Raw genomic sequence first — 11,410 nt, 5'->3', positions numbered from 1 at the left:
ATTGCTTTAACGCTCAGCATTGTGGGCAGCTCCTCATTGTAACAGGTTTCTTCTTTTCTGCGACGTTTATTTGTTATTATCTGCAGTAACCCTGGGTAGCCTTTACACAGTATTTACAAATATACATATGTATACAGTGGAAAGTAGGATGTTTTCAGCTACCGGAAACGCGGATATCCCCTTCATTACGAAAAACTGGTCATAATTAGGATGTTTGCAGCTGGCGTGCGGATTGTCAGGGATAGTCCTGACCTCACTAACCCATCCCCTGTCCCCTCAGTGAATCTGTCTCAATAGCTCTCGTGTAATCTTCTTGTTTGTTGTGCATTTTCGACGATGGAAATCTGAGTTCGGCTCTTACTGGAACTACTGCTGTGTGTGTGTGAAGCGAGAGACCGGTGCAGCAAAAGGGAAAACGCCGGGGTGAGTGTGTGTGTGTCGCTTTATTATCTCCAACGCATGTCGCAAAATATGGTGGTGTAACCTATTATTCTGACACGGTACTATTTAGTAGGTTACCTTAGTATGTACTTTAGGATGTAAGCTACACCTACACCTACACCTATACTTTCTATTGCTTTTATTATTATTATTATTATTATTATTATTATTATTATTATTATTCATTGTGAAAACAGGAATAAATGAAACTACAGAGTTCAGGACTCAACATCCATAGTGTGAGTTAGAATCATATGAAAAGGTGTATTTTAAAGTAAAAGCCCAGTGTTTATTGTCCAGTCTGATTATTTTTACTTGCTGGACAGTAGGAGCTATGGCTGGTGGGTTTCTGAAACCCTCATTAATGAAGAAACAACTTCTCTTCTGCTCTGTCATGTGCTCAGGATTATGCACCCACTCCAAATGACTCAAAACATCCTTAAAATAAACACACACTTTTGCTTGGGATTTTTAAGCTCAGTTTTGCTTAAGGATCAGACCAAGGCACGTTTACAGATTTTTATGACTACAGAGCTGAGACTTCTTAAAGAATTAAAAAGCCATTTAATAATGAATAGCAGCTCCAGCACTTACAGACCGAAAAGCCTCTGAATCCATCTACAAAGCCATCTTCAATTTATTTTTTTTAACCTAAGGGAACCTGTCTTTAAATCGTACAAGAGCTAAACTACCGCAGTAAGTCATACCTTTTATTTGTTTCAGTAAATGCCTGTCTGTGTTTCTCTTTATTAGTTCATTTAATTAGGAAACTTAAAACTAATGGCAAATCTAGTAAACTTGGGGAGAGAGAGAGAGAGAGAGAGAGAGAGAGAGAGAGAGTGGGGGGCTGGTAAGGTAATAACTGCTTATAGCTGCTATAAATTAAGGGATTACAGGAACTAACCTGTTTCGCAGATGTCCTATATGCTTACAGATAGACAACTCTGTATGTAGAGATTGTTATTGTTGGAAAAGTACTGTGGTACAATAGGAGTAAAACATTTCGAAGCTCCACAAGAATCAGAACTGAATCTGAATTAAAAGATTCATGGAGAAATTTGCACCAGAGGATTTCTCTCCCTGAAAACTCTACAATTATGAACCATTTGGATGAACGTCAAACACTTGAGGAGTCATTTTTAGTGTAGTATAGTTCATATTGAGATTAAATATTTTGGATGTATTTGGATGCTACTGTTGTTAAACCCTAGTCTGTTGAAAAGTCCAGCTTGGCTGTGAAATCATCTTTGGCAGTTACTAAGATATATTTTCTAGCATACTTATTCCTGAATAAATTGTTTAATAAATGTTTGAGATTTTCTGATTGCCTTACCATTTTATTATGTCCTTAAAAGTACTGTATCTACAATGTAGCATCTGTACTGTTAATTCAGAGACTGTTTTCCTTTTTTACCAGTTAGCAAAGATGGTCTACCAGCTTGTTGAGCCTGGCCTGTGGTCTGGCAGCTGGTAGCTGGATTTTTCAGCAGGGTTGTAAAGAATGAGCAAAGATGGTTGTAATATCTGTCCTCTTATCACACTTTATGCAACCCTTAAAAAGTTAACCTTCCAAGTTCATCATCCATTAGAGAGCATTTATGTGAAAAGAATTTTGGATGATTAAAATGCCTTGTTTCTACTATAAATATAAAACTGTTAAAGAATGAAAGATATGCTATATTGCCACAGGCATCTTTCTTTTCCTCCTCTTGGAAACCACTTGTATGTGATTTTGGAACTAAATTAATGGTCCTCCATTAGACTTTTTTTTTTATCATACCAGTGTAGACCTAAGGAAAAGGGAGCAAAGAGGCAATTAAGTGAGCTTAATGTCTCTTGGAATTCTGTGAATGCCTCAGAGTGAAAGCTATGCACATTTACGCCAGCCTCGAATGAGATCACTGGAAAATCAGCTCTTGAAGGCAAGATTCCTGCTAATTTGGGAGCATGCCAATGTACTGGAGCCTTTGTCTAAAATACACTGAAACTCTCTGTCCACGGATACACTAGGCCACACCATCAATGGCTCTGCTGTTTCTCCAAATTTGTTGGATATCTGGCAAGTGGATAAAAGTGGCTTCATCTTTAGATGTGCATGAGGGAGATCATGAAAGGAAACAAGAGCCTCCTAGTTCCTACTGGGAACTTGAGATGAGTTTATTAAACAGACTCTATAACCAAATGAACTAAATGCTCAAAACGTGTATAGTATGGAGTTGTTTGCTTTGTTCATTAATTAAGTTATCTTAGATTTTGTGTAGTTGTAGAGGTTCTGCACATTATGACGTAGTAGTGAAATAGTGTGGTGAAAATGTAGAATCCATATAATTTCTAAGTAAAAGTAGTCAGTCACATATAATTTAATAGTGATGCATGAGTTGAATATAAACCACTATTTTTAAAACGTGAGTGTTCTTGCCAGCGTAGGTGGCCTCAGACAGGCGAAAGTGGTAAAACCTACGTGTGAATATCTTAATGCTCCTATAAACTGTTTGTACAACAAACCCTCTGCATTCTTATGCAAACATTATTTATTAAATATAATTTGATCAGTATATTTTTAGATGCATTTTCATTTATTTTCCATGACAAATTTTCCTTTAGCAATTACCAGTACCAAAATATTATTTAACAGCTTTCGCCACTCCTTTTAAAAAATTATTTATCTGTCGACTAGAACTTTTTTCATCACTGGGACTCAGTTAATGATTTAAGGTCAGTTATCTACGAACGAGTCACACCTGCCCACATCTTTTAAGTTTAGAGTAGGTTTGTTTTGGTGTCATGGTTTCATGGTTAGTCACGATGTATAATTGGACGATTACCTCAACTACTGAGGTGTTTTACATTACATTACTGATTAAAATGCATTTCTATCTATAACCATATGTCCAATCCTGACTCCACTTCCGTATTCAAGTGGTTCTCATTTATTTTGTGTCTGGCTGTGACCAGACACAAAATAACAGTCAAAAAACTTCCCACAATCCCTCTTTACTCACCTTAAATCATACTTCAGCCTCCTCCACTCCTCCACCATAAGTTACATAGCCTCCTTTGCAGCACCTTTTAGGCTTTTTTTTAAACCTATCCATTTTTAAGTGATCAGGAGTGCCATGTTAGATTCATTGTTTAAACAGTGAATAATTCTGAATGTCTTTTCTTGGAGCCCTGGGTTTTACATGTGAAAAAGCCAAAAATAAACCAACATGAAGACCAGAGAGCTGTCTATGTGTGGGAAATTTTTTTTTAAGCTTAGAAAAGAAGGAAATCAACCCAAGCTATTGCACAAGTACTGGACATGCCTAATGCAACAATTTGGAATGTGTTCTAAAAGGGAAAAAAAAATCAGGTTTATTAGCAGGCAGGCAGGTTGGCCAAAGAAAACAACAGTAAAATTGTGAAAGATGTGAAGGAAAAAAACAGAAGAATAGTCCTTGAAATCACCAACAACCTCCATAGGGCAGGGGTGAAGATCTCCCAATCCACTGTTCAAAGAAGACTTTGAGAGGAGAGATATAGAGGTCATACCACAAGATGCAAACCACTCATGAGCAGTAAGCTTCAAAAGGTCAGATTGGAATGCACAAAAAAGTACAGAGATGAGCTACTAAAGGCCAAAGTGTGAAGAAAAAAGGATCTGCTTATGATCCAAAACATACCACCTCATCCATCAGGCATGGTGGTGGTAGTGTCAAGGCTTGGGTCTGCTTCTGAACAAGACTCACAATTCTTGATGGTAACTCATGATGGTAGCAGCAGTATGAATTCAGCAGTTTACAGAAACATTCTGTTTGGCAATTTACAGAGAAATGCATCCAGTCTAATTGGGAGGAACGTCATCATGCAGCCTGACAATGATCCAAAACACACCACCGAAAAATAAGATGGTTTTAGACTGACTAATTAGTCACAAACCTTCATCCAATTGAGTAACATTTCACCTCCTGAAGAGGAGATGGAAATGAGAAACCCCCCGAAACAACACATTAGTGGGAAAATGCATCAAAAAAAAGAAGAATGCCACCAGTTTGATGATGTCAGTGGGTTGATGTGGGCAGCTTAATAGCTTAATGTAGCAACTGCACGTTTTTGATCAACTCTTATTTAATTTTATTTAGTTCTTCTGTTCCTTCACGTTCTAAGTTGTTTAACACATCTAGATGTGAATATCAGGAAGTTAATCCTGAAATCTTTTGATCTCAATCTCAAGCGTGTCTGTGTGTGTGTGTGTGTGTGTGTGTGTGTGCGCATGCTGTATACATAGTTACAGCTCTGTTTTCGTCAGGGATTTTGTGTTTGAATGACATTTTCACTAACAAATACTCCACGTTAATATGTAACTTGAACACTTTGAACATGAGCCTCTGATGTGCGTCTTTAACCAATACAAGAGGCATGTAGTGCTCTAATCTGTGAACTATGCATTTCAAAAACATTTTGAACCACCAGGAGAGAGATTCAGCAGTCTTCCAAAGAGCTTGTGTATTTTGTGGTGCAGACAGTTCACTCCTGGCAGTATACGCAACTGCCTCATCATTTTCTGTCACATTGGCCCACTTATGGTCCTAATTAGCTCAGTGTGATTTTCAAGGACACATAGCTAACTGGGAAAATGGCATCAGTGTTTGTGGCAAAACTGGCTTCTAGAGCTTGGGAAAGAGGGCAGTATGAGCTCAGTACCAGTGACTGAAGGGGTTTCGACTGCTGGGCCCTTGAGCTAATTCATTCAGGTAGTTTAATGTGGTAACAAAGCTGAGCATATGGCATTTGAATCAAACACCTAATTTTCACAGCAAAGTACATTGTTTAATTTGTGTTAATCTAGTTATCTTTAGAAACCTTTACATTTTGACTACTACCACTTCTCAGTAGAGCTAATGTAATGTAGGGTAAAAAATCAACATAAACTTGTTTGTTTTAAATATTAATTATTATAATTAAATATGAATAAAAAAAACTTGTGGGAAGATTTACGAGGTGAAAAGGACACAAGAAGGACGATGTGGCTAACCACCCAGAGATCTGCATCTATACACATGTTAGGGCCATTAGAATGGAAGATGTGATGTGAGAGTTCATGGCGAGAAACACAGAGTGACTCTGTCCTCACAGAGTTAAGTTTACTTCCTGTCAGCTTGGGAGAAGAGAGAAGCCACAGAAGCTGTACATCTCTTCTCAATTCCTCCTCTGTTCTCTCCTTTCTTCTCCTCTGACTTTTTTCCAACCTCTCCTGCACTCGGGCGACATGAAAAAGGGGCAAGTTCAGATTTAGTGTGACACAAGCCTTATTTTTTTTCTTGTTGTATAAGTATAGAAATCGAGCTCCCTGAAGAAGTCCTTGTGCACTTGGAGGTCCTTTTGTGAACTTGTGGCTTCTTCTTCATGTAATATCACAAACAGTCTGTAGAAAACTGTTTTCATACATTGTTTTGTCTAAAAAGGCTTTGCACTTTCATTATGGCTGCAGCTCAATGTCAAGGCCATTTTGTTATGCAGAGCCGGTTAGTGTATTAACTTCTTTGGAATGCATGGTTGACAGTGTGTGTAACTGGGAGCTAGGTTCTAGTCTTATTTTTCAATGTCGAATATGTAGGGGCTGAAATTCTACACCGGACACTTGATCCTTAATAAATAAGAAATAAATTTGTTTTCACTAAATACTTCTCATTTATGTTTGTAGCTGTTTTAGCTTTGGTTGTGGTGGATGTGAACTAGAGTACTGCTCTATGGCTTCTATTTTTTAGAAATGCCATGCATTGTTTGTTTTGCATGTTTTTTGCCGTTCTTCTGCCAAACTCCAAGAGATCCTGATGAATCTGGAGCAAGGTGTTGATAGAACAAAAGCTAAATATAAACACTAGATTTCTTCGTAATTCATTTTCTGACTTCTGCCCACTGTAAAATATGCATCATTTCTCAAATTGTTATCAAATATCACACCGTTATAGGTGGAGGCTTAACTCCGAATGAAACTTCTGTCTTTACTTGATTTGCATTGATGGTAAAGTTCTGCATTCTTTCAGTGACAATTGTTGCTGTGGCTATGTTATTTATGTACATTTTCACATCCATCAGAACTAGTTTCTAAAGGTCACGTTCAGTCTGTTGGTCCTCTCTGAGCTTCAAGCATTTAGGTTTTTCATTTAATATTCTTATTAATATTTTAATGTGTTATTAATATAAACTAGTGAACCGGTCATTTTTTCCCCTCTCTACACAGATTTTCAACCAGAGCAAAATAAATATGTACTTAGTGCTGGAGAAGCCACTTTTTTTATTTTTTGTATTAAAAAATTGTGTATAATATTAAATTGTGCACATGATTTAAATGAACTTGGCCATGACGTCCTAAATCAAGGTCAGAAAATCATAACACATACAAATTACTTTATTCATGCTGTCAAATTATTCTATACAGTTCTCTAATTCAGAAATTTGTACCTGCAGAAGCAGTCCTATGGTAGTTTCTAACAGCAAAATAATTAGTGTTATCTATTATACTACAGTGCTGTTAAATTAAGTTAATTAGAATTGGATGTCAGTTTGACTTGAATTAGAATGGTTAGATAAGGCTTAGATTAGATTGGACAGAGGATGACTTAATTTTCTGCAACAGCAGCTCTGACAGTATTGTTGCTTCAGTTCAAAGCACATGTTCAAATGCATGCAGTACTTTTTAATGTATTTAAGATTCCATAGTAACGATGTATACTAACTAAGATAGAGATTTTTATTAAGTAGACGGTTATGGAACGTTTATAGAAATATTCTCTAGCGTGAGCTCTTTGTTATAGTTTTTTGTAACATGATTTCTGACACTGGAAAATCTTCAAGACAGGGGAGCTTACATTTTCCAGGTTCACAGTAACATGACAACCTGCATATTTTTGTGTTATTATCTGTACCATAAAAGAAAACAAGACGCAGGAGCTAACATGTCTCATGGATGTCCCACAATACCAAATAGCACTATAAATGGATCAAAATTACAATTAAAGATTTTATTTATTAACAGATTGCTGTGGTATAAACTGAAACAGATTCAGGGGCATGCCGTCATTGGAAACATTCCACCATGTCATTGACCTCTATGACAGCAGGCCTCATATAAAATATTACTGAAAATAATAAAATATGGCGAGGTACCATGTTATTCAGTTTATCTAGACACATAGTCTTTATAGCTAGTCTATATAAATGTAGAGTGAAGCAGAACATTTTACATTTTTGATTTACATTCAACAGAACTAGCTCTAAACATTTTTCAAACTAGCATTTTAACAGTATTTTAATGTAGATAGTGAATTATTTAGACACGGAGTGTGTCAAGTTGTAAGTGAAAAGCCTGTATACCAAAATGCAAATCTCTGTGTTAGTGTAAACAGTGTTATATGGATATTCTGCAAAAGATCAGCAAGAAAGTATTAGAAAAGCACCCTAAAAAACATTTTAAAGTGACAGGAATCCAATTCGTGGATAAAGTTATTTAAAAATATCTACACAGCTGTGGTGACTCATTGGTTAAGGATCTTTTCTACTGATCAGAGTTCAAGCGTGGGCATGGCCGAGCTGTCGCTGTTGGGTACTTGAGCAGGGCCTTTAATTTTCTCTGTTCCTTGGGCACCGTAACATGGCTGACTCTCTGCTCTGACCCCAACTACTAGCTAGATCAGGGATTTTACAGATCTGTACAATATTTTATAATAAAGGGTGTCTAGAGCATATCACCCTTAACCAAGCTTTCTGCCTGTGAATAAAAGTCAGAAATCACAAAATGGTACACAACTGGTGCATGAACAGCTTAATACAGATCTACAAGTATACAGGATGAAGTAATAGTATGGCAAGTCTGACATAAAAGTGAATGAAGTAGTACAGTCCAAACGTTCTCAGTATCACTTATAAAGCATGTTTCCAAAACTGCCAGTCTCTAAACCTCTGTTTTTTTTTTTCTTATAACATTACCAAAAAAAAACAAACTGAACCAAGACCTGGCATTGTGGTATACTGCATTGTGGCATTGTGGTATTGATTTATTACAATATACAGCATACTGTATATTGTAATAAATCAATGACATAAAAAGCTCTGCTATGCCACTTGTTGGATGATCTTGCTTCAAGCAGCATACACAAATATGTTTTGTCCGTTTAGTGATTTAGTGTGTAAGAGAGAATGTGCTATTAGAACCATGAATTTGAAGGAAGTCATTTGTATATTGAAATATCAGCCAGAACAGCGATGTAAATCAAAGGTCTGCTTTGGTCGCCAGTCTACACACTGGTATGGAAATCTAGAGGGTGTGAGTCAGTTTCATGACTGTGCGTGACACCATACATTAAAAGAGAGAACTTTGTGATTTGGGTATTTGTCTGCTGGCTCCTTCTTGATGGCTGACCTTTATTCTGATACACCATTTGTGTTGTATTTCAGTTTGAATGCCATTACTGATTACTCCAGTGGTAGGAAGAGGATTTGTGTCACTGTATGTGCTCGTCCTTTTGCTATCGCCTTGGGCGAGTTTGACTTTTGCAGCAAGTTCTTTGCATGTTGACAACGAAAGTTACGACTGCTAGCTCGGCCTGTTCCTTTTACCAAAACTTGATTTTGTACAGGTTCACAAATGTGAGACTGAAAAGTAAATGTTCCTAGCATAGGTGTAGCCTATGTAAATGTCATGGGCATGTAACCTAATTATTCTTCCTTAACTTGCATGAAAAGGAAACTTGCATCAATGATCTTATAGTAAAGGTCAGAGCAGTCATTTTGGACTCATTTAAATTATGGGTATTTCAAGGCACTTTCTCCTAGTTCATAATAACCTTAAGTACTACTCAGACAGGATAGGATTTCTGTAAATCAAGCTTAAATAAGGTTTCCGCAAGACATGTGTAGTAATTAAGATTGATTTGCAAGGGATAAGTGAAGGGATAAATTACAGAGATGGAAATATCTTCATGATGAAAAAAATGGTGGATTTACATACACCACATTTTAATAGGCAATGATAGTTTTGACCTTTACAATAGGAACTTGGTTTAGGGCTTGTGGCTGTGCAGGTTTTTTTTTTTTTTTTTATCTTTTATCATTAGTAGGTTACATCACCATTAACTTGTCTGTAGACTGTAAGCTAAAGCCCCCTGGAAGCTTCAGTTCTCGTTAGTTCAAGTCCTTGTTAACATATTTTATTGTCTTGTATTTGAAACGCTGGTTAAACAAAACTGACTTTGTTTTGGTTTTGGCAGGAGACAGAAAAACTACTACTAATGTGTATGAAATCATTTTAAAATGCACTTAAAACACAGAGAGAGAAAAACTATTTCAGGCATTTGATCTTGATGTGACCTTGACCCTGTTTGAATCAGTGGAATCTAATCAGTTTATTATATTCCTAAATCTAACCAGTTTATCTTGTTACAGTGATAACACCTTATAAATCACACAACATTCAAGCTCTTGTTCTTGATGAATCACAGTCAAGAACGTTCATCTCTGATGGAAAAAGGCCCACACGCCAGGACAACCCAAAAACCCAATGCCTCCCCCATCTAGTGGTTAAGGCATGAGGAAGTGCAAAACATCTTTTCCCACTGCATTTTATGGAATCTTCTTGGATTGAAATGGAAACAGGATAATATTTGGGTCATTTTTATAAAAGGGAAAATATGGTGTTATCTTTCAAGATACATCCACTTGCAGTCTTTAAAAAATGACTGGTCCAGAGAGGACTAAAATTCTAGAGGCACATGGGTAATAATTACATTTCCCCACCTCCCCATGTAACACTAATCCAATCCTGATAGGGCTTTAGATGGAGCAGTTATCATATTCCCTGCAGAATAGGTAAAAATAGAGAAAATCTTTTTACAGGTAACTTTGATTCTTAAGGAAGGTACAAATGCATACAGTGTGACTACAATGTATATACTCTAGTGTAATTTCAAGAAATCTCCTTTACTCTGCATAAGTTTTCCAGACCTAATTTATGCATCCCCATCTTACTATTTTGGTCTGGAAACATCTTTTTACTGACTTGAACATGGTTAACATAAGCACATTGAGCCGTTGAGTTCAGTTACAGACACATGGTAAGGAATCTATAAGGAACTCGCTCTTCAGGCAGCTATGGATTTGGTTTGGATATAGACAGTTGCACAGGATTTGCATGAGGCATAGACTTTTCTGAAAAACAGTGGTGTGTCTGTTACATGGGATTATGATTTCACATTTAATACTGCTACTTGCTGAGTCTGACATTGCACAAGATAGTTTGATGTAACCACAATAATTTCATGCTGAAACAACTACGGAATTCTATCCGAGGCCTACATTAAATGATTAAATATGACAATTAATTAATTAGGCTGATAGTCCCTTATTATACCCATTTTATATTCAGCAATACAATATTTGTACAGAGGGAACATCATAAGAGAGGGCATCCAAGTCAGAGCTGTAAACATGGCAGAAATAATGCCTGGTCAGCTTATCCTTCAAACCATGAGCATGATCTCATTATAGGAAGCATACTACATTAACAAAAACACTATTATTTTATTAATGTAGCATGTAAATAGCTTTATTAAGTGATGTGTCCATGTAAATGTAGAAGCACAATGTAAAACAAAAAAACAATGTGCTGCATGAAGTGCTATTTCATAAGCTGCTGATTAATGCAGACCAGTAATCTGGGTTGTCTGCTCAGAAATCCTGCCCTGAAAAATTGCACGTAACCTGATTCTGAATATGGAGAACCCGGCATAAATGCATAAAAAATAACTTGGAACTTAAGTCATTGGCTTTGAACATGGCCTCTAAATGCCTAAACTGCATTTTTTTTTTTTACACACTGAACTGCTCATGTGCTGATTTTATTCCAGTAGTATGATAATTGATTAAATTCCTCAACTGTACAATTATGCACTGACTCTGATCACAGCTGATTCTCACTGTTCATTTAGGCTAA

General features: G+C 36.7%; 1 protein-coding gene across 3 annotated transcripts in view; it reads left to right on the top strand.

The window, feature by feature from the left end:
* Positions 1-11,410, top strand: part of src (v-src avian sarcoma (Schmidt-Ruppin A-2) viral oncogene homolog) — a 40,939-nt gene continuing 29,529 nt past the window's right edge. The window contains exon 1 of one of the 3 annotated variants that reach the window (XM_058409937.1): positions 1-423. The gene's annotated coding sequence lies outside the window, so the exon portion shown is untranslated. Of the gene's footprint in view, positions 424-924; positions 1,138-11,410 lie in introns of those variants that run through there. The other 2 variants (XM_058409939.1, XM_058409938.1) reach the window with 2 other exon arrangements.

Source organism: Hemibagrus wyckioides, linkage group LG15 (assembly GCF_019097595.1).
Source record: "Hemibagrus wyckioides isolate EC202008001 linkage group LG15, SWU_Hwy_1.0, whole genome shotgun sequence".
Taxonomy (NCBI): Eukaryota; Metazoa; Chordata; class Actinopteri; order Siluriformes; family Bagridae; genus Hemibagrus; species Hemibagrus wyckioides.
Note: the sequence above shows the minus strand (reverse complement) of the source record. Positions and strands in the feature narration are given on the sequence as shown.